Source organism: Pan troglodytes, chromosome 3 (assembly GCF_028858775.2).
Source record: "Pan troglodytes isolate AG18354 chromosome 3, NHGRI_mPanTro3-v2.0_pri, whole genome shotgun sequence".
NCBI lineage: Eukaryota > Metazoa > Chordata > Mammalia > Primates > Hominidae > Pan > Pan troglodytes.
In genome coordinates this window covers 119,232,191-119,259,644 of record NC_072401.2, presented here as the reverse complement: position 1 = coordinate 119,259,644, position 27,454 = coordinate 119,232,191, and the positions used below count along the sequence as shown (strand labels likewise).

At 37.8% G+C, this 27,454-nt stretch overlaps 2 long non-coding RNA genes across 2 annotated transcripts in view; one reads left to right on the top strand and one right to left on the bottom strand.

Annotated features, from left to right (window-relative positions):
- The window catches only part of LOC129143761 (uncharacterized), a 35,562-nt gene extending 32,706 nt beyond the window's left edge, over positions 1–2,856 (bottom strand). Inside the window, exon 1 of the long non-coding RNA XR_008547600.1 lies at positions 2,771–2,856. This is a non-coding gene — a long non-coding RNA (uncharacterized LOC129143761). The remainder of the gene's footprint in view (positions 1–2,770) is intronic.
- Positions 1–27,454, top strand: part of LOC107974383 (uncharacterized) — a 162,067-nt gene that overhangs the window by 24,859 nt on the left and 109,754 nt on the right. Inside the window, exons 2-4 of the long non-coding RNA XR_001717096.3 lie at positions 8,988–9,123; positions 19,584–19,668; positions 23,341–23,398. This is a non-coding gene — a long non-coding RNA (uncharacterized LOC107974383). The remainder of the gene's footprint in view (positions 1–8,987; positions 9,124–19,583; positions 19,669–23,340; positions 23,399–27,454) is intronic.

Genomic DNA, 27,454 nt, shown 5'->3' with positions numbered 1-27,454 from the left:
ATTTACTCTAGTAAAGCGGAGATCACATCTACAACTTGTCTTCGGTCCATCACCTCTGTCCTTTAGTTATAGAGGCAGAATAATCGGATAGTATGATATTGAGTAAGCATTGTGTGTGTATGCATGTGTGTCTTTATGCATACATAAACCAGTTAAATATAGGTATCATAGAAAGCAATGAATCTATAGTTTCTGTCTTCAAAGGACTTACAAGTTCATTTGGCGATAAGATACCTAGACATAAAGAATTACTTGGTACAAACTACACAATCAGGTACAAACCATGTAAATGCTTGAGGTATTAAGTAGTACAAGGTGGCTTGGAGATCAAGGGAAGGCTTTGCAGAAGTGAGTGTGGTGATAGGTCTGGAAAGGATCTTATTATGTACACATAAACATACAGAAAACAGGAGCAGAGGGAGATAAAGAAAACGGAAGAGAGAAGTATCTCCTGCCTCTCACCTGGGTGAATAGGCTGGCAATCAGCATTATTATATATCTACCATGTTCCAGACTCTATGTTTCATGCTTTGTAGATTTTTCTTGATTAAGCATGAAGCAAATAAGATTAAGCATGAGGCAAATAAGACGTTAATTTTTTTTTTTTTTTTTGAGACAGGGTCTCCTCTGTTGCCCTGAGTAGCTGAGACTATAAGCACCTGCCACCACACCTGGCAATTTTTTTTTTTTTGTATTTTTTGTAGGGGCTGGGTTTCACCATGGGGTCCAGGCTGGTATTGAACTCCTGGGCTGAAGTGATCCTCCCAGCTTGGCCTTCCAAAGTGGTGAATGTGTATTTAATAAATTATGTTGATGTTTTCCCACTCATAGAGTCTTAGTTGTCTTTGTTTTTCAAGTAGCTTGCAGATTGACTTTTCTTGTTATTTTTAGCACACACAAGTAGGATCATATGTTTAAAATTCTTCAACATTGCTTTGGGATTCAGGTTCTCTACAACTTAATAGTGATTCCGTAAAATGTCTAAATACTTTTCTCCAATTCCTGTTACATAAACATACTTTTATATAAATAAGTTTTGTAAAATAATCATGTCTGGAAATAATACATTAATAATGTTCCCCCTTTCACTGAGGAGAAATTGGAGACACAGGAAAGACGTCTAAACTACGCAGTGAAACAGTGGTAAAGTCTATACTAATACCCATAAACTGTCCAAAAATTCTATTTAAAAAAATGTTAAGTGCTTTTAGATTCATGATTCTGATACGGGAGGCAGGGAAGTGCTGGGAGGAGAAAACTGGGGTCCCTAGCAAGGGTTCCACCCTCAGGCCTGTGCCCACAGTCCTAGGTGAGGACAGGCAATCCTGTTTTCATGCCAAATGTTGCATTTCCCAAGACCACCCTGGCCTGCCATGCCCCCATCCTGTGCCTATAAAAACCCCAAGACTCTAGCGGGCACAGACACAAGTGGCTGGACGTCGAGAGGAACACACCGGCAGAAGAACACACTGGTAGACACCACAGGCCATCTATAGCGGCATGACGCTGAGTTCGCCCAAGGGCGGTGGGAGGAGAGCCTAGCAGCTGGGTGGCCCGACTCCAGGGGAAGACCACCTTCCTACTGGCCTCCCCTTCCATCTGCTAAGAGCTACTTCCACCATTTAATAAAACCTTGCACTCATTCTCTAAGCCCATGTGTGAGCTGATTTTTCCAGTACACTAAGGCAGGAACCTGGATACAGAAAGCCATCTTTCCCTGTGATAAGGCAGAGGGTCTAATAGAGCTGATTAACACATGCCACCAGCAGATGGCAAAACTGAAAGAGCGCACTGTAACACACGCACACTGGGGCTTCGGAAGCTATAGACACTCAACCCTAGACACTGCTGCGGGGTTGGAGCCCATGCTCCCCATCATCTCCCCATATGCATGTTCTCCCTAGTGGTATGCGCAGTGGTGCACTGAAAAAGTGAGCCACGCCCTCATCGCAGGACCTGCGAGGGGTATAAGGGAATTTTTCCCATTTCAACTGGGGCTTATCTGGGATCCTGGAAAGTGAGTGTGAATGCACAACTGTCAGATCTGTCTCTTTTCCAAAACCCTGCCATCTCTCTCTCTTTCCTGCAAGTAACAGGCTCTATTTACCTTCACGGAGTTTTAAACTGCCCTGACCAGGCTAGTCAAAACACCCAGACTTCGTCTATTTTCTCTTTCTCATAGTTTGAAATAGCTCTTATCTCTTGTTTTATAATGTTAGGAGTTTTGCTACAGGCTGCAGCCATGTTACTAAGTAAAATGAGTGCAGCCATCAAAGGTGCAAATCAGACCAATTGCTCCTAGAGGTGCCATCTTCACTTCCACCCCAACAGCTGCAGACCCACGCAGCTCAAGACAGCTCCCCTTACCCTCTCCCCTCCCAGCTCGGGTGCCTGAGCACAGCCACAGGGGTTGGGGGGCATTAGAAAACCGCGGCGGTGGCCAGGACCCCACAGGGCACGTCTCGTCCCCCGTGCCAACAGAGCATTTCTATCCTGGCCGAGGAATTCAACCGGGTCTGAACTGGGGAAGGATACAGGGATTAAAGCGACTGACTTGCACTGAACAAGGCGTTCTTCCCCCAGGACCTTCCCTTTTGCCCTTTATACTGTTTTTCTCTTTTTCCCTTTCGTGTGAGAGGACTGACCCCTCCCAGCACTCTGTTTCTGATAGGGAAGTTGATGGAGGAACAGCCCCTTCTGGCTGATAACTGCACATTTGGCAGGGCTCATTTGACACACTCTAAACAGGTACAAACAGCCTCTGAAATACCTTTTCAGTCCCAAACTCGATTCCAAGCTTCAGGCTGTGGCCCTAGAAAGAAAAACCCAATGGCATAAACAGGCCCAGGGAACTCAAAGGTTGTCCACAGCAGGAAAAAAATGGAGGCATAGGTGATGGCGGTTAATTCCCATTCTCTAGGTTTTCCCTGCTTCGTGGGCAGATACCTCATGGGTATCTATGGCTAGCACCTGTCAAGGTCACCAGGACTCAGGGATAAGAGGTGGAAGGGAAGGGAGGATGCCTGCTTTGCTTTCTCTCTTCATCACACCCTGTGTTTTTGCTGAAAGAAGGAAGGGAATGAAGTAAACCTCTATTTACTGTCTTTCAGAATGGGCAACTGGCTGTCTTCACCACCCCCAACTTATTCTTCTGGAGTGTATCCTGAACTATTGGGACTGTTTTGACCCTCAGAATCTGTAGGAAAAATGATTCATAGCTCTCTGAACAAAGGTTTGGCCAAATTATGATTTACAGCAAGGACAGACTTGGCCTCAGGAAGGAACCATTCATTTCAATATCATCCAGCACTTAGAACTTTTCTGTAGATGTGAGGACAGATGGTCCGAGGCCCCAAATGTGCAGGCTTTCTATACTTTGCAAGGCAATCCAGACCTTTGCTGATAGTGTAGAGTTGATCCAGCCCTCCTGCTTTCCATCTCAGGAAAGACTGCAAGGGGTAAGCCTGGGGAATTAAAGAGCTCTGGAGGCACTCCCAGAACAGGAAGCAGGTCCCTCAAGCCCTGCTCCTCCGGGTCCACCTTGACCTCCCTATTCAGCTTCAGCATCTCACTCACCCCCTCCTAAAAATCCTCACCCTAAACAAGCCCCAGTCTCACTCTTGCCCCTTCAACAAATGCCCAGTGAATTTGGACCCAGTAAAAGCAAATTAAGGGGGATCTTGGCAAGTTTTGAGATGACCCTGATAGATATATAGCGGCTTTCCAGAATTTCACCCAAATATTTGAACTCTCCTGAAGAGACATTATGTTACTTTTGAATTAGAACCTGACAGACACTGAGAAACAGGCCACTCTGCAAGCAGCAGAGAGATTTGGTGATGAGCTTTGCACCACATATAGCGTCAGAGAAGGGAAAAAACAGTATCCAACTGGAAGAGAAGCAGTACCAGTGAATGACCCTAAATGGGATCCCAATGATGAGATGGGAGACTGGAAGAGGAGACACTTTCAAGTGTGCATAATGGAGGGCTTACGTAGGACTAAGACCAAGCTCTCAATTATACTAAGTTGTCTATGATTGACCAGGGATTTGATGAAAATCACACTGCCTTCCTGGAGAGGCTAAGAGAGGCCTTGGTAATGCACACCTCTCTATCTCCTGATTGAGTCCAGGGAAAGCTAACCCTATAGGATAAATTTATTACTCAGGCAGCTCCTGACATCAGGAGGAAGCTACAAAAACAGGCCCCGGGACCAGATAGTACATTAGAAGACCTCCTGAAAGCGGCCACCTCAGTCTTTTACAGTAGAGAAAAGGAAACACAAGAAAGAGGCGAAAGCTTGAATGGCCACTGTGCAAGGCCAAAACCCCCAGAATTCTCAGTGTACACCTGTTAACGGCTACAGATGTGGCAAGAACAGTTATCTTTCTTCTAAAGTTTAACCGCTTCCATACAAAGTTTAATTTCTTTTTTCTTTTTTTTTTTTTTTGAGACGGAGTCTCGCTCTGTGGCCCAGGCTGGAGTGCAGTGGCCCGATCTCGGCTCACTGCAAGCCCCGCCTCCCGGGTTCACGCCATTCTCCTGCCTCAGCCTCCCGAGTAGCTGGGACTACAGGCACCTGCCACGACGCCCGGCTAATTTTTTGTATTTTTAGTAGAGATGGGGTTTCACCATGTTAGCGAGGATGGTCTTGATCTCCTGACCTCGTGATCCACCCGCCTTGGCCTCCCAAAGTGCTGAGATTACAGACATGTGCCACTGCGCCCAGCCACAAGGTTTAATTTTTTTCACCAGAAACAGCTCTGGGTACAATGTTGTTGTTAGTATATTTCACTTCTTATCTCTGTAATCTTTGGCACTAAATTCTTTCCTTGTATAATACACATGTTTAAACCATGCATACTTAACTTTATAAAACTTTTTTTTTTCTCTCATGCCTAGAAGCCATCAAACTCCAAATGGTCAGGCAACCAGAGCCTCAGGTGATGGCTCCCCTTTGCAAGGAACCGTTAGATTAACCTCTGGGAGGAATCTGACTGCCATTTTACCCAAAACAATGCCCCTGTCAGCAGGAAGCAGCTAAGACCGATCATCATCCATATTTTAATGGCAGTTAGATGTACCTCTTCAGAGGAGGGAAATGATAAGGGAGAGGGGCTGGGAAGTGCTGGGAGAAGGGCAGGGTTCTTGGTGAGGGCTCCATCCTCGGGCCTGTGCCCATAGTCCTAGTTGAGGACAGGCACTCCTGTTTTTGCACCCAAATGTTGCATTTGCCGAGATGACCCTGGCCTGCTATGCCCCCATCCTGTGCCTATAAAAACTCCGAGACCTTAGCAGGCACAGACACAAGTGACTGGACGTTGAGAGGAACACATCAGCAGAAGAACACACCGACAAACATGAGCAGACACTGGCATGCCATCTACAGTGACACGATGTGGAGTTCGGCCAAGTGTGGTCGGAGGATAGCCCGGCCACTGGGTGGCCCGACCCTAGAGGAAGACCACCTTCCCACTCCATTCCCCTTCTGGCCTCCCATCCATCTGCTGAGAGCCACTTCCACCATTCAATAAAACCGTGCACTCATTCTCTAGGTCCACATGTGATCTGATTTTTCCGGTACACCAAGGCAAGTACAGGGGATACAGAAAGCCCTCTGTCCTTGCAATAAGGCTGAGGGTCTAATAGAGCTGATTAACACATGCCACCTGCAGACAGCAAAGCTGAAAGAGTGCACTATAGCACACGCACGCTGGGGCTTTGGGAGCTGCGAGCACTCAACCCTAGACACTGCTGTGGGGTCAGCGCTCCCTATGAGCTGCCTGTTTGCATGCTCCCCCTAGGGGTATTAGCAGTGAGGCACCAAAGAAGTGAGCCACACCTCATCACACGCCTTGTGATGGGGATTAGGGAACTTTTCCTGTTTCAGTTCCTGTATTACATTGTTATTTTCAGGGGCAAAGGACTTCTGACTCTTAGTTAGTACCATGCTTCATGAGCCTTCTGAAGTATGTTGAATGCAAGGCTAGTTAATCATATGACTTTCTAACACGCCCATAGTGTCCCTGATTGTTGAAGCACACATAGTGAAATAGGAACAGACTCCAGTTGCCATTGAGGTACTGAAACTAGCTAACCCACATTTAATCAACAAAAGAGTTGTGCAAAAAAGAAACTTTCTTTTTTAGTTGTTTGTTTCTAACAGTAGATGATACTAAAAAGAGGTATAGACAACAAAAGGAATCATACGAGAAGACATAGAATGAGATAATTGGGCAAAATTTCATGACGTTTCCTAAAAATGTAGACGTTGTTCATTTTGTAGGCTGAAGGAAAAATGAAGTAATGGTGGAGATTGTCTTTGAGTATTTTTGCATTAATTTCATTGAACATGATGACTAATCTCTGTTAGAATTTCTTTTTTGCTGTTTTATAGCTAAGAGAGAAAGCACTTCTCTCTCTCTCTTTTTTTAAGCATGATATAATGTCCCTGCCATTGGGTTGAATATGTCTCTATAATCTACCCCTATTGTCTATAAAATTCCCTGGATAGTAGTTGACAGTCAATTGTTCAATAATGAGTGATCTATCCTGGAGCCTGCATAATTAGATTTCATTTTGCTTAGTATATATTAGGTTGGTGCAAAAGTAATTGCAGTTTTTGCCATTACTTTTAATGTGAAAAACGCAATAACTTTTGCAACAACCTGATATATAGTTTTCACGTGGTCATTTAGACAAGCTACATTAAATATTGCTTTTTGTTTCAGAAGTCTTTGCTTTTCAGTCTAGTAGTAAGTTTCTTTCACATTAGCTTTCAAAAAATGAATCTTCATTTCAGTTCTAAACTTTGTTGTAATTTCAATGACTTTACTATCTGTAATGTTCTCTGTCATTATTGCTAAGTAAATCACAAGAACCTTGTTTCCAAAATAATAATTTTGAGAAACAATTTGAGAGTTTATACAGAAATGTTCTAAGGTTTGGTAATAGAAAAAAAATTTAAAGCTCCTGGAAGGATTTCTGTTTACACAGTTTCCAGATAGGGAACTAGTAACTTGCTGATGTTTTAATAAAGAAAAATCTGGAATGCCAAACATTGATCAATGTTCTCTTTATTTTGCTTGTACTGAAATGAGGACATTTATTTAAAAATCAGTCTGAACAAGCAGCTGTCTATTATTGTGTCCTGTGTAATCTTACATATGTGATTAAATACAAAACCCATGTATTTATTTGTTCTTTTGGAAACCTATTTATTTTTGCTTCTGAGGCCCCTAAAAAGAATAGGTAAACTTTTTTTATGTTTAACTCATATTTCTTATCCAAAGTATTAACATATTAAAATGCAAACCATCTCAACGAAATTTTTATCTTTTCCTTGTAGTTAATACTTATTCTGGAAGTTACAGGTCTGAGAGAGAGAGAATTATGGAAAAAATGTATTTAAATAGAATGTGTTATGCTGCCAAAGTCTTAAATCAATCATGACAACACTGTTCACAGTGACTTGTTTCTTTATTACCCCAAGGCTTATTGGTTGATTTTTGACCATTCTAGCACCTTTCCATATGAACACATTTCCATTTGATTTCTACTGTTAAATGTCTATTTAGACTGCAGTTCTTGCGATTTTATAAGATGATTTCCTGGATGATTTCTTCATTTTCTTGACATAATAGGTACCACATTCAGCTATTTTACTTTTCTCTGTAGCTTCCCTGTGGGTCCTTGGAGACAGGGGTGGTAAAGAGAATTTCCCACTTTTGAGGTCTCACTTTTCATGGTTAGTGTAACTCTATTTTCTCAAGCAACAGTTTCACTGAAAGTGACATGTTTCTTCTTGGTTCTTTGTTATTTGTGTCTTTTCAAATTCCCAGGAAGTGTGATTTCTAAAGCATGGTCACTAAGTAGGTTACGATTGTCCCTAAAGTGGAAATTACATTAGTGGAGGAGAAAGTCAGACTTTTCTTGTAGTTCCTACCTCTTAATTCACTTTGATTCAAAAAAAGCATTTAGCAGATATGTAGTCCCAGGTCTTCAAAATCCAGAGATGAGCAAGATCACCTCAGTGTCAAAGCCATAGCCCTTGGTCAGCAGAAGACAAGTTAGAGGCTGATGACTGGCTTTCTAATTCACAGTCACTGAAGCATCTCCACACTGACCGTAACCCTCTAGAAAAATTAGTTGGTATATATTTTGCTTAATTATCAAAAACGTATATGTATAATTAATTTTTTTTAGGTTTTTGATTGGATGAATGAAAAGAGATAAAGCCAAAATGTTATTCTATCCTTTAGGATAATCTGCTAGTAATATCCTTAACTTTTATATGTGATTTGGTTTTGAGGACTTGAACATAGTAGGTTTGCAAAGTTATTTCTTTCTTTTGTTCATAAATGGAATAAAAATCTAAGAAATCTGTGAATGAGTATGACCAAAAGATTTTTCTATTTTAAAAGATAAAATCATGACAATGTAGAGAAAGAATAACATGGTTTAAAAAAAAGACCAGTGAAAAAGGAATGTAATTACGTGTTATGTTGTGAATTGTTATTCCTGATACATGAATTGTGCACACCAATTCAAACTGAAGGTCCAGCTTGTGAAGGTCTTGACCTAATAACATCAAAAGCTATATGTCAGTTACATTCTTCCTTTCTGCTCCATTCGTTCTTGTTTACTATTCTCTGTAGATTTGTTTTTAAATGTATTTCACGTGTTTCTGAATAAGAGAATGTAATCTAGTGATGGTTAATTTTGTATGTCAACTTAACTGGGCCATGGGATTCCCAGATATTGGGTTAGACATCATGCTGAGTGTGCCTGTGAGAGTGTTTTAGGATGAGACCAACATCTGAATTAGCAGGACAAGGAAAGCAGACTGCCCTCCCCATGAAACTGGGGTGGGCTTCATCCAGTCAATGCCTGAATAGAGCAAAAAGGCTGATGCTGCCAGGTAGGAAAAATTTCCTCACCTCTGACTGCCTTTGAGCTAAGGCTTTGATCTTTTACTGCTTTCAGACTTGGACTGGAACTTACTTCACCAGATCTCATGGTTCTTGGGCCTTCAGACTCAGGTTGGAACTATGCTATCAGCTTTCCTGGATCTCCAGCTTGCTGACTACACAATCTAGGACTTCTCAGCCTTTGTAATTGTGTAAGCCAATTTTGTATAACAAATCTCTATCCATTTATCTAGAAACAATAAATATATATCTAATAGATATGAAGTCTTATGCTTCATAATGACATCTCAATGAGGGACTGCATATACAATGGTGGTCTTGTAAGATTATAAAGGATCTGAAAAATTCCTATCACCTAGTGACATCATACCTGTCATCATAGTGCAATTACTTTATTTAAAAAATAAGTTCAGTATAGACTAAGTGTAAAGTGTTTATAAAGTCTACAGTAGTATAAAGTAATGTCCTAGGCCTTTACATTCACTCACCACTCACTCACTGACTTTCAGTCCTGCAAGCTACATTCATGGTAGGTGCCCTATACAGGTGTACTTAAAAAAAATCTTTTGTACCATATTTTATTGCACTTTTCCTTTGTTTAGATATACAAATATTTACCATTATGTTAGAATTGACTACAGTATCCAGTACAGTAACATGCTGCTCAGGTTTGTGGCCTGGGGACAATAGGCTATACCATATGGTCAAAGGGTGTAGTAGGCTGCACTGTCTAGGTTTGTGTGTGTGCACTCTATGATGTTTGCACAATGACAAAATTGCCTAATGATGCATTTCTCAGAATATATCTTCATTAAGTGATACATTACTCTATATCTATCTAGATAAAGATATTTATGAAATATATATTCTATTATAAATATACAGATATATTGTTTAAAGAACTATTGGTTCTTTCTCTGGAGAACCCAGACTAATATATAATTATTTTCTTTAGAATCTGTTCAGAATCAGTTTAGTCAATGTTCAGCTTGGGTAAATCCAAATTCAAACTCCTCCCTCTCCCTACATCTATTATTATTCCCTTCATCTCCAGGTTTCCCTCAGCATAAAACAGTCAAATGTCAAGAGAAGGGTTAAACATGTACAACATCTTCATGGGCAGTCACACCCTTCATCTATATTCCAACGTATTTTCAATTATCACTGTAACATTGCTGTTAACATTAAGAGTATAGACAGGTAAATGTATTTTTCCCTTTTCTTTCTCTAAATTTGTCATTTAAGATGAATATATAAACATCTTCATAAGATAGATATGTTATTTATCTTCCACAGATAATGAGGATCAACTGTATATTGTGAATTTACCTACTCACTGAAATTTATTTGGAACCCTAAAATCAATGCTTGGTTATTTGCAGACATGCACATATATGTAAAGAGTGGCCAAAAATTTGAGTCACCCAAAGCACTTGTTTCCAGCTGAAGGTGAACAAAGAGACACTTTGCCTTCCTGTTTCTGTTCCCCTATGGTAAACAAGTGGGTGTTTTGGTAGTTTATTTAATATGTGTGTGTGTGTTTTTTTTCTTTTTTTTTTGTATTTTTTCATCATTTTGTTGTTTAATAGTCCCCAAGCATAGTTCTGAAGTGCTCTCTAGTGTTTCTAAGTGCAAAAGACTGGGACATGCCTTATGGAGAATGTAGGTGTGCTAGGTAAATTTCGTTCAGGCATTAATTATAGTGCTGTTGGCAATAAGTTCAATGTTACTGAATCAACAATATATACTGAATGTGATTTTAAACAGAAATATACATAAAGCAAAATTCTATATTGGTCAGTTGATAAAAATGTGAGCACAGGCTCACAGGAACCTAACTCTGCATTTCCCATAGAACCAATGGTTCAGTATTCATTAATTCAGTGTTTGTGGTGATTTTATATAACCATAACATACACAGTTACCATGATTAACAAGAATCAACTGTATGTGGTATGAATAAGAAGAGACAGTGTTAATTTTTCTCCAGGCTCTTGTTGCATGTTCTTAGGTTTGTTTTCTTGATTTAACTTCTAGGCTACAGTTTTCCATCTGTTTAATAAGAATGATAATTCCAGAGCCACAGTCTGGAAGTGTTGTTTTAAAGATTGAATAAAGTAATATGTATAACATTGCTTTGTAAACTGAAATGATGCAACAGGAGCAGAAAACGTTATTTATTTAAAGGAAAGAAAATATGCTAGAGATTTTATAATTACTAATGTTTACCACTGTTTAGTAAGAGTATTCAGTTCTTTCTTGATTTAATAAGATGACAAATCACATGTTAAGCTGTTAAACAGTTTACATCTGAAATTCAAAGTTTATTTTAAGTAGGAGCATTGTCTCTTATTTTATCTATGTCTCCCAACTTGTTAAAATATATTACATTGCATAGGAGCAAAACTGAATATCAAAGAATACTGTGGGCTTGCATGTACTTGTGTCTTTTGTTTTCCCTGGGGTAGCTCTGCTTAATTTACTAACACATAAATCTCTCCTACTCTTAGTGCTGGAAAGTCAATTTAGCTGAGGAAGAATGAAGCTGAATTCGGTTCTGCCTCATGCATCACCAACAAATTGCTAGGCCAGTTAAGTTTTGATTGCAGAATATTTATTTTTGGTGACAGATGTTGCTGATGTAAGAACCTACATGATCACAGCTTGAATTAGCCTGGGTTGAGGTTGAAAAAAATTGAAATGGAAAGTGTTAATGGAAGTAAATATGCAACATCAGGATGACATTTTTAGTATTATATTTCTGATGATATTTTTGTGGTAAATAGGGTGTGACTACATTTGCATGCAGGCAATGAATTTTGGCAGAAAGATGGATATAGCCTTTTATGAAATCACATTCTTAAGGTGACAGTTTGGTTATGGAACCTAAGAGAGTTAAATTTGCTACATTCTAAGTACCTGTTTGGATCAAAGCAGGTTCCGGAGTAGAGACTAGTGACTAGAAATCATGTAATTTCGGAGAAGGTTACCAACACCTGTGTTATGTCTATCAAATCTCATATCATATCATATTATAATAGTTTTCTTTACCTTTCTTTTCTAGTGGTCCAGAAATGACTATGGACGTCTTTGCATGTAGTAGATTTTCAGTGACTGTTAGATGAAAATTAGCTGCATAGGACATAATTCCCACATCTCCACACTGAATGCACACAGACTTTCACATGAGAGGAAAAGAATCATTGGGACTCTTGTCTCCTTGGCAAGATCATGCATAGTTTTATGCATAAAGGTTTTTGTGGCCCCCACATGAATCACTAATGGTGACATGTCTGGGAGCTGTCACATGGAGGCCACTGAGAAGGCCATGGCAGTAATTCTTTCACTACAACCCACCTTTCCTCTTTGAAAACAGCCAAAATCTCCCTACCCAATGGGTCTTTCATTCTTGCTGTGAAGTTGTTGAACATATAAAAAAATCATTAGAAATTCTGATTTTTACTCATTGCGAGTAAAAGAAGATAAGAAAAGGAATGATTCCTATTGATGCAGGATGTTTTCTTGACCCCTTTGTGGAACTCACAGCAGTGATGCCCCATTTACTCAGCTGCCCTGCTCAACCCCTCGTGGGAGGCAGCGTGCAGGTGAACCAATATGGGAAGCAGAGCGAATGAGTGAAAGAACTGGCCCACTGCTTCAGTGCTGGCAGGATCAAACTCTATACAGGCCCCGCAGCATCATCCGGGTGGGGGTGCCTGGTGACCCCAAGGCCCCAGAGGGCATGTTACAATGTTCCCTTAGCTCCGCTGCCCATGGACAGCAATGTGTTATCAGCTCAGTGGGCCCTTTTCTCATCACATGGGGAGGCTGCCCTCTGCCAGCAAGGGCAAAGGGCCACTGTGACAGCCTTATTGCGTACTTGCGCTTGGTGCACCTTGAATTCTTGTCTGGTGCCCAAGAGGAATGAGGTCATGCAGATAAATTGAAGGATGGTGAATGAGGATAATTTTATTGAGTGATGAAAGTGGCTCTCAGTGGAGAGGGGAGCTGGAAAGGAGATAGGAAGGATAGGTCACGCTCTCCTAAAGTCAAGCCTCCTCTCTGCCTCTCTCTTCCAAAGTCAAGTTGCCTCTTTTCGACGTCTAGCTGCCATCTCTGAAGTCAAGTCACCTCTCCCTAGTGTCCAGTAGCTTCTCTCCTCTATTGGCTGAGTCTGAGGTCTTTATAGGCACAGGATGTGGGGGGTTGGGGGTGGCGAGGGGGGCAGAGTGGGCCATAGGTAGTTTTGGAAAAGACAACATTTTATTTGTAAAAAGACATTATTCAGAAAGAACCAACTGGGAAAGGGCAGGCACACAGGGATGGAAGTTCTCACTTTGGGCCATGGGTTTCAGGTGTTTTGGCTTGAAGGCGGCGTTTTGCTGGGGACCCACCCCTGTCTGCCTTGAATTTCTCTGCCTCCTACCTCTATCACTATTAGTAGAGGAAAAAAAGTACTGGTTAAGTTAGCCTGATTGTTTTTTCTTTCCCAATAGTATATTAGTTTTTTATGTACTAAAAGGAAGATTTAGTTTTGACATGCTTATGTTTGGCTATGAATTTTAAAATACAGTTTTTGAAGATATATTGGAAGACAGCACAATTGGAAATATGCAGATCATATCTTAATTTTACAAAGTATATTTTTAATATTCAGTCTTTGTCCACATTATAACTATATGACAGGTAGCTTTGCCAACATCTTTTATTTATTCTTGGTAGAGGGCATCCACTCGTTTGCTCTTGGAAATCCAAGTAAATGATTAATGAATCAAGAGCAAAAACAACAATGAGTTATTTCTTCACCAAAGACAGTTTTCTGCTTTGTATAGTGTTTTTAAAAACAGATACAATGGTTTATCTTTGCTGAGACGTGGGACAATTTTCTTGCAAATTTTGAAAGTGAACTTTTAAACATAGGGAATGAAAATACACACACACATACACACACACACACACACACACACACACACACGAAGACACACGAGACAGGAAAGTCCTGAGTGCAGATAATAGTTATAATGATAATTATTAGACTTTCATGTTAAATAGATATAGAAAAGTGATAGCTGTTACATTACTGGGAGGTTGTTTAGACTCTAGGTCATTTCAGGCAGGCAAAATCACTGATTTAATACAACACGTCTTGTTTAATGAATGGCTAAGTCCCAAATATCTGACAACTCCACATCTCTCTCATTTCTTTCAGAGTGTGAAAGGAGAGGAATCATGTATTTTAATAATGTGAAAAGCTGACATAGAGCTGTCACATATTTTGGCTCATCCTCTTTTCCATAGGAAGTACAATGTTGAGTTGGTTCTAACTGACCCATGAGGTTACTGATTTTATGTTGCCAGAAAGACTGGTGACTGCAACTCAATAAGGCAGGCTCTTCCTGTGCAGGTAGAATGGCAACTCCTAATGTCCAGGTATAACTACTACTGGACCAAATATTTTATATGTATTTCTTATTTCCTATTGTTAGATGTTACTGATATGAATCCAAAGCCAAGAGTCATTTCTTGGGGCCTGAATAAAAGTTAGAATTTGGACTTATAGATAATGCCATCTTCATATATCTGTGGTTCCGATAAGCTTTTTTTTCTTTTCTTTTCTTTTCTTTTCTTTTTTTTTTTTTTTGAGATGGGGTCTTTCTCTGTCACCCAGGCTGGAGTGCAGTGGCACAATCTTGGCTCACCGCAACCTCTGCCTCCTGGTTCAAGTGATTCTCCTGCCTCAGCCTCGAGTAGCTGGGATTACAGGCACCCATCAACACGCCCGGCTAATTTTTGTATTTTTAGTAGAGACAGGGTTTTGCCATGTTGGCCAAGCTGGTTTTGAACTCCTGACCTCAGGTGATCTGCCTGCCTTGGCCTCCCAAAGTGCTGGGATTACAGGTGTAAGCCACTGCACCTGGCCCCTGATCTTTATAATGTCAATACATGTCACTATGCAATAAAGAAACCAAAAGTGTTTATTAAAGGTGCCGCTGATGGCCACTGCTTAATTGAATCGAGCCAATAGGGCAGAGTTTTTTAGAAACAGAGCATTGAGAAAGTGTAGGTTTTGCATATTTAAATGGATAACAATCCAGTAACAAATATTACATTACGTTAATATGTATAATTTAGTTCGTTAGCTTGAATTGTAAAGAAATCTCTTCACTGCACAAAATACATTGACTTTTCTAACTGTGTGTGTGTCTATTAGCCAATTTAGCTTCTCTTTTCTGCCCATTCACTTGTAAAAGCTGCTAATTCATCAACAGAAAGTGGATACAATCTACATACGAAATGAGTTAGAGGCAAGGAAGCAGTTGATTGCAGACATCAAGTAACTTATTAGCAATGTTTTACATAGCTTTGTTCTTTAACGGATTGTGCAGGTTCATTCTTCATTGTGTTGACATTTAAGAGAGAAATTAAGGAAAAGTGAATGGTGGTTAAACATTTGGTACAAATACAATAGCACGATGAGTGTGGGTATTGAAGAAGGTATGTCAGATGAATGCCAGATAGTGAGTTGCAGGCTTATGTATCACCTGGTTTCTATAAAATGAGCAGAAATGTCAAACATTTCACTTAAAAAAAGATCATTCCATCTGTTCTCCATTGCTCTGGGAGAGTAAGTTTAACTTGTAGTGCTTGCTTTAGCTAACTAGAAATTCAGGAAAACCATAAATAAATTTTTGAAAACTAGCCTTCAGATGTGAAAAACATGGAATTAGCTATGAATCTTTGTTAGGGGGATATAATTAAAACCAAAATCTCTTCCTAATCCAGAAAAGCTCTTTAGAATGGTAGAAGAGAAACAATTTTATTATTGAATAAACATTAAACCAGAGTGTGATGAACATCATGAGCAATTGGCAAAGAGGTTGAAGACAGAAAAAATAGCTGTCTTTTATATAACTAAGCAGATGCAGACCATTATATATACATTTTCTCAAGACAAACAATATTATTAGTCCACAAGAGGCCTGGACAGCACCATTTATCACACATTGTTTATCTTAAGTTCACCTCACAACTGGGGGGACCATATGTGTTCATAAATTGGTTGTATCCAAAGGAAAAATAAACTTCTCCTATCTTTATGACAATAGGTACCTTTGGTGCTTGGAGCAAGGTACTCAATAAACTTAGGCAGAAGGTGAGAGGTAGGGTTCCTATCTTCTTTGGTGATTACATTTCAAAAACATGCTTCCTAGGTCCTTGAGAAAGACATTCCTTGGTCCTAAAGCTGACAAGTTTATTTAGCTTTAGAAAAGATTTATGTATATTTCAAAGAGACAGAGAGTTTACAATTATAACTTTTCTAAAATAAATGCTCTAAGACATTAACTGAAATCCCAGTTTTACCACTGAGTAGTTGTGCTACCTTGAGGATTCTATTAATCTTTATGAATCCTAAGTTTGTCATCTGTAAAGTGGGAATCATACTGCCTGCATCATAAGATTATTGTGATGATAAATTGAGACAATTTATATAAATCTTTAACAGAGTCTTTAACAAAGTGAATGGTTACTATGGTGGTTACCATTATAGGGCTAGCCCCTCTACTTATAATTTTGAACCTTCCCATCAACTCCAGAATGATGCTTCATCAATTTTTCCTTCTTTTGCTCATATCAACATGTTTTTATTAATACAGTAGAATCTTTCCTTCAATCTTCAAATGCATTTACATCTTCTCTGTTACAAAGCAAATATTTAAATGTTAAATAAAACAATACACACTGCAACTTACTTTGATCTATTTTTTAAAATCAACATTCTAAAAGTATTATTTATGGATAATATAATGCACTTATATTAAGCACAGCTTAGTTTTTGTGACAAACATATATGTTTATATAACCACTAACACAATCAGTATTTAATTACCACAGAAAGTTCTTTAATGCCAATCTGTAGTCAATCCCCATCTGAAACCCTGCCAGAGGCAACCCCAAATATCTGCTTTCTGTCTCTATAGATGTCTTGCCTTTTCTGGGTTTTCATATACATGAAATCATGTAATATATACCGTTTTGTGTTTGCCATATATTTTCAGCAAAGTAATTTTAAGATCCATCCATGCTGTTGTATAAGTAATCTACTCCCTTCTATTACTAAGTAAAATTGCATTATGTTATTAAATCATAATTTGTTTATCAATTCAATTGCTGTTGGACATCTGAGTTGTTTCCAGTTTGGGCTATTATGAGTAAAGCTGTTATAAATATTCTTGTGCAAATATTTGAGTGAATGTATGTTTTCACTTCTCTTGGGTAAATATTTAGGAGTAGAATTGCTGGATCAAAAGACAGATGTATGTTTAAACATATAGGAAACTGTTAAAGTGTTTCCCAAGGTGCCTGTACATTTACATTTTCAGCAATGCATGAGAGTTTCAGTTTCCTTACCAATACTTGGTATTGCCAATCTTTTTAATTTTAGGTGTTCTAACTGATATGCACTTAAATCAGTTTGTAGCTTTGGTTTGCATTTCTCTTCCAGTGTCTCTGAGACTTGGAACTTGCTGCTCTATTCTGCTGGGGGAATAAATCACTCATCTCTTGCCTGGTTGGAAAGGATTATTTAGTTGTCTGTGTTGGGTGAGAGATGGAATCTAGGCAACCTAACCTCTATGTAGACTTTAAACTGAGGCTGGCCCCCACTCTTCCTGCTCCCAAGACATCTGTGCCTCAAATTCTAAGCCTTTCAGAAAGATTTCTGTAGCCTGGAAAGCCTGGGCATCCTCCTCCTCAATAGGCACTTAACTCTCAACTTTCTCTGTACTGTAAGTCATTTACTTCTATCTGTCTGCCCTTTGACAAGTCCAAACCTTTGATGACAACTCTTACCGGAGAATATTTATCTCTAGTTCTATTTGCCCTTGTGAGTTTCTTCATTTTAAAAATTATTTAGAGAAAGAAAAAAAGCGCAAATGATCAGTTTTTCCCATTTTCAGTCATCTCTTTCCTATTTACCTTGCTTTCTCACTTTTTCTTCACTATTTCACACAGAAGTTAATGATGACAGAGCTCAAGATCTCTTTAACCTTAATTCTAGTTTATTAAAATTATTTCAACCAAAACTTTCTTCTTTCACCCAAACTCCTTTTGTCCTTGATTTCTGCATTAGTCAGGGTTCTCTAGAGAGACAGAACTAATAGGATAGATGTATATATGAAAGGGAGTTTATTAAGGACAGTTGACTCACATGATCACAAAGGTAAAGTCCCACAATAGGCTGTCTGCAGGTTAAGGAGCCAGGAAGCCAGCGGTGGACCAGTCCAAGTCCCCAAACCACAAAAGTCAGGAAATCTACAGTGCAGCCTTCAGTCTGTGGCTGAAGGCCCAAGAGCCCCTTGCAAACCACTGGTGTAAGTCCAAGAGTCCAAAAGGTGAAGAACTGAGAGTCTGATGTTTGAGGACAGTAAAAATCCAGCATGGGAGAAAGCTGAAGGCCAGAAGCCTCAGAAAGTCTGCTCTTCCATCTTCTCCTGCCTGCTTTTTTCTAGCCATGCTGGCGGAGGATTAGATGGTGCCCACCCAGATTGAGGGTGGGTCGGCCTCACCCAGTCAACTGATTCAAATGTTAATCTCCTTTGGCAACACCCTCACAGACACACCCAGAAACAATACTTTGCATCCTTCAATACAATCAAGTTTACACTCAGTATTAACCATCACAATTTCTATGTCTCAATCACAGTGAGGAAAGTATAACTTCCTTAAACTTCGATTTCATTTAATCGTTACCTCACTGAATGGTTCTCCTTTCTCTAAATTAAATTATGTGAACAGACCAGGAATGGGGAGAGGTCAGCACATTTTTATTTCCAGTAGTTCCAGTAGTTCTACAATACAAATTATTTTAGTAAAACTCCATGAGAATTTGGCATTGCTACTCTTCAGTAGCAGCTTATTTCTCAAAGGGAAGAGAGTTATTGCTCTATATACATTGTGGCCTGTTCTCTGCCAGACAAAATGTATAGGGAAACTTTATGATAATTCTCTCTGAGATTCTCTGTTTTCTTTGATTCCAAGAAACTATCTCTAATATATAATGTGTTGACAGTGAGAAAATTGACCATTTCAAGCAACATTTAAACCTGGAGATTAAAAAGAGAGCAAAATGATCTTTTTCTCATTCTCTTTTAAGGGAGCACAATTCTAAAACTCTCCCAAGCTAAAAAGAGAAGATATTGGTTATGAAAATCTTATAAGAATGGTGATAAAACTGGCAAATATGCTTTAGAGAATAATAAAACTATTACATAGCTAGTCAACTTAAAAAATGCCTAATGTATCATAGAATGTTTGTCTTAAAATTTATTTTCTGAATTCTCTCCTAGTTAGCAAATTGAGAGGGCATGAAACAAACATAAAATAATTTCCAAACATAAATATTTGAATCTGGATTGCTTTGCAATGTGTTTTCATGGCTTGATAATTCCAGAGAAATTATTATTATTATTTGGTCTTTAATCACAAGATCTTTTTCACAGGTATACTATTAAGACATTGAATCCAAAGATGCCAGTTAATTTGTATTAATAGTATAGTATTTATAGTACTAAATATAAAATACATTTCATGTTTAACATTTTCTACCATATATGTTAAGTGATCAAGTCACACCAAGCTATTCTGTACTTAGGAGGAACAAATTGTTCTACAGAAAATGAAGGAAACTCCAAATGTTCAAGAGACTGGGGATGATATATGAAAGCTTTCACCATTAGGTAAGTAATTTAAATCCTAGGTGGTGGTGTGTAGGGTTTATTAGAAGTTTAATGATGCTCTCTGACTTATGCTCATTCTAAGAAGCACATCATTTTCTAAAGTAGAAAAAGCATGAGTCAGAGGAAGTTAAAAACCACAGTAGAAAACATCTATTTTAGTTTATCATTTGATTTCATTCTTCTTCCTAATTGTAAGTCTTAAGAATTAGACAAAAATTTGAGCTGTGGTACATAAGAAAATATGGGAAGCATGCCAAGAACTGCATTAGGCTATAGCTTTTGGAGAGCAATAGAATGGTTTTTGCCGATATTTTTATTCAGCAACCAAATTTATAATTTACTAAAAAAAAGTGAGCATATTACATAATTATTAATTTGTAAATTAAACAAAACAATATAAATTATAACAAAGCTATGATTATTTTAATGATAATGTACTGGTCTTTAGCAGGAAAGCTCTGGTAATTACCATTTGCAGTAAAGGAAAATATATCAATACCGTTTTCTATATCATAGATAGAAGTACTCCAATTTTTAAGTAGCTGCATTTCTATATAAGACATTCCTTCTCTATAAAACATGAAATTTAAAAATTAAAAACAGCAATTTTATACTTTACAGAACCGATTTTCTTATCAGGGATCACTTCCTGTGATGATTTTCTCTTTATGTTGTGATTTTTCCGCTTCTTATCACCTTCAGGGAGGTTATAATTCTGTCACATTTTAAAAAAAGCCTACTAGTTGGTCTCATTTCCTGTATAAGCTATTTTTTTGCAGCTATGTGTATAATTTTTGACATATGAATAAATAAATGAAGTGTTTAACATAAATTTATCTTACAAGTAGCTCTTCATAAACATCTCTGTTTTTCTAAGCATAGCATAACAAATGAAGCTACCGTGGCAGATTGTACTTTATTGTTATTATTAATTTTTCTTTTTTATAACAAGTGAATCTGGGCTTTCTAAATAGTAATGATGATGAATAAAATTTTTGTTGGGATAGAAATCTGGGCTTTCTAAATAGTAATAATGATGAAAAAAACTTTTGTTGGGATAGAAATCTCCATTTACATGGAATGTGACTAGACATACTGCCAGGCAGATTGAAGCTTGAATTTGTTGGAATACCCATTACCTAAGGGTAAAGCAGGGTGGGGAGGTGGCGGGCTGCGGTGATGTGGAGTATATGGGCAAGGTGGGAACACAGACTTTGCTTGTCATTATTGTAGTGTCCCTATTTTGCACCTCTTCTTATTGTTTCTCAGCCTCTATTTCAGTTTATCTCCATCTATTCAAGTTCAGATGCCCCATCCTTACCCCTTAATTGTCTTTCTAAAAACTCTTTTAGTTGATTCTCCAGTCCCAAGACACAGGAGTTGCTAACACCTATTCCTTTAGCCTTCATAGCCAACTAAAGCTATTAAATATATTGTGTCCTCACTTCAGGCTTTCTTTAGTATTTCTCCTTTTCCTTTCTCTTTCTTTCAACCTTTTTCTATAGCATTTGACAATGTTTTCTCCTCTCCTTTTCAAACTCTCATACCCACAGATCTATTGCCTCTTTCTCTATTTACTTCTTTAAATACTTCTTTTTCGGGCAACTCACTAGGCTTTTTTTTTTTCTCTACATGTCAGTTAAATGTAGGTGCCTAAATAGTTAATGTTCGTGGCCCTCTTTCTTTCTATATTACTCTTTCATCCAGTTAAGTAAAAAAAAATAAATCTGAAAGTCTGCACTATAATAAGTACTAAGTTATCAGAGACAAAAGACAGCTCTGCCTTCAAAAAGTCACATTGCAATGAGGGAGACAGACAAGGCATTACAATAGAGTGTGATAATGTGTTATCTAAAAGATGGAGCTTTATTCAAGTACGCGTATCCAGGAGGGGGACTTTACCCTACCAGAGTGACATGAAACCTAGTTTTCAAGGCTGAAGGAAGAGTTTATCTGGTGGGAATGGAGCAGGGGTAGTATAAGGTGAATGTTCCAGCAGAGGAAATAGTTTGTTCACAGCCTAAGTGAGCTTGTGAAAAAGTGTGATATTTCATTAAACTGTAGTGGCTTTAAACAAACAAAATATGACTGGCACATGGGGTAAGTCTGGGGAAGAGAAGAAAAATGAGAATAGAATAAGAAAGAAGGCAGCTTATGAAAATTTCTCTATGACATTCTAAAATGTATGTGCCATATTTATAACTGTTACCCTTGCACCTTGACCTGGTCAATTTCTTTCTTTCTTTTTCTTTTCTTTTCTTTTTTATTTGTTTTGTGAAATTACACTCACCATTTTAATAAGGAGAGGTCCACTAAGTAAACCAAATTATTGAATTAAATGCTTTTCTGGAAATGTACTTCATGAAGATGCTGAACTCTCCTAATAACAACCAAGTCATTACTAATTTAATTATTTTGATTCCTCCTAGCCCACACACATATGTTCAGGATAAAAAAGAGCAAGAATAGCTCACATACCATGTGAACCACTTTTGGGAATCAGATGTGTACATTCCAAAGTAAAATGACTTCAGTGTATATATACAAGGATGATAAATGTCCTGCTGAGTACAGTGGCAAAACAACAAGAAGAACCGTAAAGGTCTGTCAGTAGCAAAATGCTTAAACTGCTAAAAATAGCACATTAGGTCTATTGATTTTTAGGGGTTACCATGGTGGGTTTTTCTTGTTTTTTGTTTTGTTTTGTTTTGTTTTTTAAGTGAGAAGAGAATGAGCTGGTGCTGGTGCTGGCCTTGTTCTTACCATTCTTTCTTTACGAAGGTTTTGATGACACTCTTAGCCAGGAATGACCTGATTTGTATTCATTCTTGTTTCAGTTGACATAACTTTCCTTTTTCACCATGTCGGATATCATTTATCTTACAAATGATGACCTTTTGCACATCCATGTTGTTGGTATTGTATTGTTTCTTACTGATATTAGGGTTGCTAAACTAATTTTATAAAAAGCATGTCTCTTTACCTGAAACTTTTCAACATTTAGTTTATAAAGTAAACACTTTTATCCTTTTGATCTCATCAAATTCCAACTACTGAATTCCTGTTTCTCTAGATGATACATTATTTGCATTTGCAAAATAATTCACACAGATCCACACAATGCTAAAACCCTGGAGGTATGATTATCCAGAAGCACAAGTTTTTAACATTTGCACTAGATGTTTGCAAGGATGTGTAAGACAAAATCTCTTTCAGTGCTGCTGCCCTGGAAGGAGTTTAATAAATATCCCTAAATAAAGATAGAAAAGAAAAATTTCTGACTTAAATACCACCTGTAAGATTTTCCTATTATTCAGATGTCTTTCCTTTTGACTGCTTCACTTTTTAACACCATATGTTACAAAATGAGAAGTTAAAATTATTTTACTCTCAGTTTTTGCTGTTCGCATCTTTAAATTAACATAATGAAATCTTTTATGGAAATTGCTCAATAAAGTAGCAATTTAAAAAGCCTGTTTTCTAAAAGCATGCATCATATTAATACTCTTTTAGAAGTGATTATTAAAATTCTAGTGCTTTTTCTTGCCTTGTACATGGGGCCTTGAATCTGTGAGCATTTTGACAAGAAAGTGCCTGTAAGCTTCAGTATTCAGTGGCTCAGTCAGCCTCCAGCTTTCTTCATCCTTTCTCCTCGCACTTTTGTTCTTACAGCTCCTGCACATACTTATATACTGAATAGGACCATGAAAAAGTGCTTAAGCTCAAACAGGTAGGTATTATTTTTTTCATGCCTTGTAAAAGTAGATTAGTCATATGAGAAAACTTGAAATAATTTGCTGTAATATTTTAGATTGTTTGCAATTTAAAATTTTTCAGGTATCCCTGCTTTTCTCCTTTATGCTGGATAACTAAAAGTACCTATCAATTCACCTGATTGTATTTTTCATTTTATTTTTTCCTCAGAGGCCTGATTTCCTTATAGTTTTTGACCTATTGAGGTAATTTGCATGCTCTTTAGCCATTGTCTGAGAAACTTGTGCCCAGACAAATCTTTCTTTTCCTTTTAGGCTCTATTTAATAAAGATTATGAAGAGGCTTACAGTAGCACTATTATTTGAGATTTCATTATGGCTGTTAATGGTATTTGAGTACCAGTTTTTTTTCACATGGTCATTGATAATTGGGGTTTTAGCTATTTTATATTGACAATCGGAGATTTTTGAAAATGGTGTCACCTTTAAGTCTAATTAATTAGAGAATGCTATAACCATTGTCAATGCACAACTCATTTTTAGTTTAATTTAAAATTTGGAGCATTTCTTTGCTTCCTCAAATAATTGTGCTTATAGTCAGAAGCATAATAAGTAGAAAATAGATTAACTATGAAGAAAACTGTAAATCTCTTCTCATCACTGTTTGTATTATGAACAGTATAAAAGAATCAGATGAGGAAGGGACATATTTTTATGGCATGGGTCTTGCTGTACATAGCCTTTACCTGGGCTAGTTTCTTTGGGATTGGTATATATAATGTTGCAAGTCTCAAGGCCAATGCTAAGTGCAGGGAGGGCAATCCAAGAGGCTGCAATCCCCATTTATCTTACTCTGGGCACTAAAGCTATTTCTTCCCATCCAGATTTTCTTCCAGGAAGCAATGCCCAGTTGAAATGGTAAGATGGTGTGAACGTGGATCTTTCTAAGGATCAAAATGGGATCTGTTAAATATGTATGTTTATGGGGTCTGTTAATATGTATTAAGCATTTCATAGGTGTTAAGTCTTCATCAAGACTTAACAAACAAAGTAGAAGAAACAAACACATAAAGAGGTCCTTATATCATGTGATAGATGCCATGATAGAGGCATCGGTTCAGGGTGATGAGGTAGCACAGAGTGAACACATAAATCAGCCTGGGAAAATCAAGGAACGCCTCCTGGAGAAGAAAAACTGTAATTTGTCTTTAAAGCTGCTTACTAGCCAGATGCAAAGTTAGAGGAAGGCAAGTAAGGCAGAGAAAAGACACTATCAAGGAATGGAAACTAAAATAATAAAAACTACAACGATCTTTACATTTATTTTAGGTACTATTTTAGGTGATGCATGAAACCATTTCATGTGTCCCACAAACATATGAGGCAGCTATTACTATCCCAGTTTTATGTATGAAGAAATTGAAGCACAGAATGTTTAAGTGAATTACCTAAGGCCACATAGACAGTAAATTATAGAGGAGAGATTTGGAACCCTGCTGTCTGACTCCAGAGTCCATATCCTCAACCACCATACGATACAGCCCCGTGCTATGGTTTACTGATGGGTGTAGTGAACAACAAGTGGGTTGAAATTACTGGATAAAATTCTAGCTTGGAGAAGGCAGAAGGCACAGTTGCAGAGACTGACAAGTGGCAGATGCTGACTTTGTATGTCATGCTAAGACAGTCAGAATAAGACTTCTCAACTATGTATAGTGAGGGGACAATTTACTTTATTATTATCTTTTAATTTCAAATATGTGGATGGATATGTTTATAAAATATAAAATTACATACATGGATATCAAGGCAATTTCAAATTGCTAGAAAGGATTCTAAATGCTTACTTCATTTCTGTGCTTTGCTAATCATTGATTTACAACAAACAATTTCGGGCTAGCGCTTTGAGTAGTATTGATTTATATTTTTTACTTTGTACCTTGTGGTGTAATTAAGGTATAACCATTCAGATGGGCAGGTTAGCATTTTAAGTATTGATTTCTTTGTGGAAAATGAACTAGAGGCTATGACTGATTACAGTGAGCCCAATTATGAATCAATGATTGTAGTGTCTGCCAAAGATAACTAGGGCCTAAACTGAGGCTGTGGAGGTAGCAATGAAAAGTGAGAGGTAAATGGTTTTGAGAAATCCTTGAGAGCTATATCTGGCCTGGGTCCATGGACATGATTCCCTTATCTTCAACTTCCACTAAAACAGCCCTTTGTGATTCTTTGCTCTGTTTTCCTCTTAAATTTAATATTTTAAAATGTCTATCTCAAAAGCTACCATCTATGTATTTCTTAAATCAAAACCGTATTTTTCCTTCAAAATGTATTAAACATTTTGTTTAAGCGAAGCTCCTTTTAGGCCCTGGGTTTAAGTGGGAAGAAGGCTGGTGAGGCTGAGGAGTGCAGGATGATCTGCAGGGCTAGAAGTGAAGTGTCGTTTCTTTATTAAACAAGTATCTTGTGTGGAAACATGCAGCAAAGCCAAGAGTTAATGGTTTAAGGAATGAGCCTTGAGGGAACAGGGGCCAAGGGAAAATTTTCACTTTGTCCTTCTGAAGGTTTACTGAGAAATGAACTCATAAATGTCAGATTAACTGGAGAAAAAGCATTCAAAATTTATTAATGTGTAAACAGGATCCTTTGGAATGAAGACCCAAAGATATAGAAAAAATTGTCCATTTTTATGCTTAGGTTCAAGAAAGTATGGATAGCTGCATAGAAATATGTTTGGAAAAATAGGGTATTATCTAATGTTAATAGATGGAGTAGAGCAATCTAGCAAGGCCTCTTGGTCTAGATTTGTCTTGGTTTTTCAGAGCATGTGTTTCTTCCTTCTGGATATGGGACAGGACCCTCTCTGGAAAGGGGGTCAGATAATTTTTTATTGCCAGTTTTTGTACAAAAAGGCAGAAGAAAAGCTAGAGTCAAATTTTTAGGTTTTATGGCTGGCTTTGAGGAAAAGAGGTTCTGATTTTTATCCTGGCTTGTGGAAGAGGGATTCAAGTTTGTATGGCCAGCCCTGGGGGAGAATGGGGCTGAACAACAGGAGGCAGGAGGGTAGGAGAAGGTCAGAGAAAACATTTTTTTTTTTTTTTTCCTGAGGCTGTTTCTGAGGCCGTTTTTGAATGTTGTTTTCTGTTTTCCAACCTTCTCTGGCCTAAAACTTCCCCAATAAATTTCACAGGCCAGTAATTGGGTTGGTGGATTGTTGTATAAGCCATTTAATTGAAGCAGTCTCTTAGTCTTGAGAACAGAGCAGTCAAGTTAAACAGTTAATAGTTGCATCTTATTTCAGGCAATGGTCTTGTAGATGGGGTTTTACCAAAGTTGGGTTTCTTTATGATTTTAGCAATCAGACAGATATTGAATAAGAGGCATTTTTATGGAAACAAAAGTAAAACAAAAGTTAATGGTTAGAAAAAAACTATAAACTTAGGTTTTGAGTGTAAGAGGCAGCCCATTGAGAAGATTTTTAGATGTTAGGCTTGAAGCATCTTTAGATGAAGTGAGAGCAGATAGTAACAATCTGACAGATTTTTTTTTGTCTGTAGTTTATATCAGGCATTCAAGGGAAATTTTGAGTAGTCTACACATTGTCAAGCTCAAAGGCTGTTTGTATATTAAGTTGTTATTATGATTTTTAAAAGAAGTTTTTATCAAGTTGTCTACCTTTAGCTTATAGGGCTTTAGGCAAAAGCAGTATTAATTTTAGTAATTTTTAGTCAGAAAGTAGAAAAAATTTGGAAACATTAGTTGGGAGACTTATAGCCAGGAAAGAATTTAGGATTTAGTCTGAATTGTAGGAAAATAATAAAAACTCAAAAAGAATGATTAAGGCTGGAATATAATAACAGGTATGTTTTAGTTTATTTTAAACAATTTTTTTCTAGCCCCCCATTTTTACTAAAGAAAAATCATAGCAGGACCAGTTTATTTGTAAAATAAGTTACAGTTTTACTACACTTGGCCTGATTATTTGTATAAAATGTAGTATGAATAGTGATTGGCCATATAGATTCTTTTTAAATTGGTTTTGTTGGAAAAATTTTACAAGGAATCTCGGA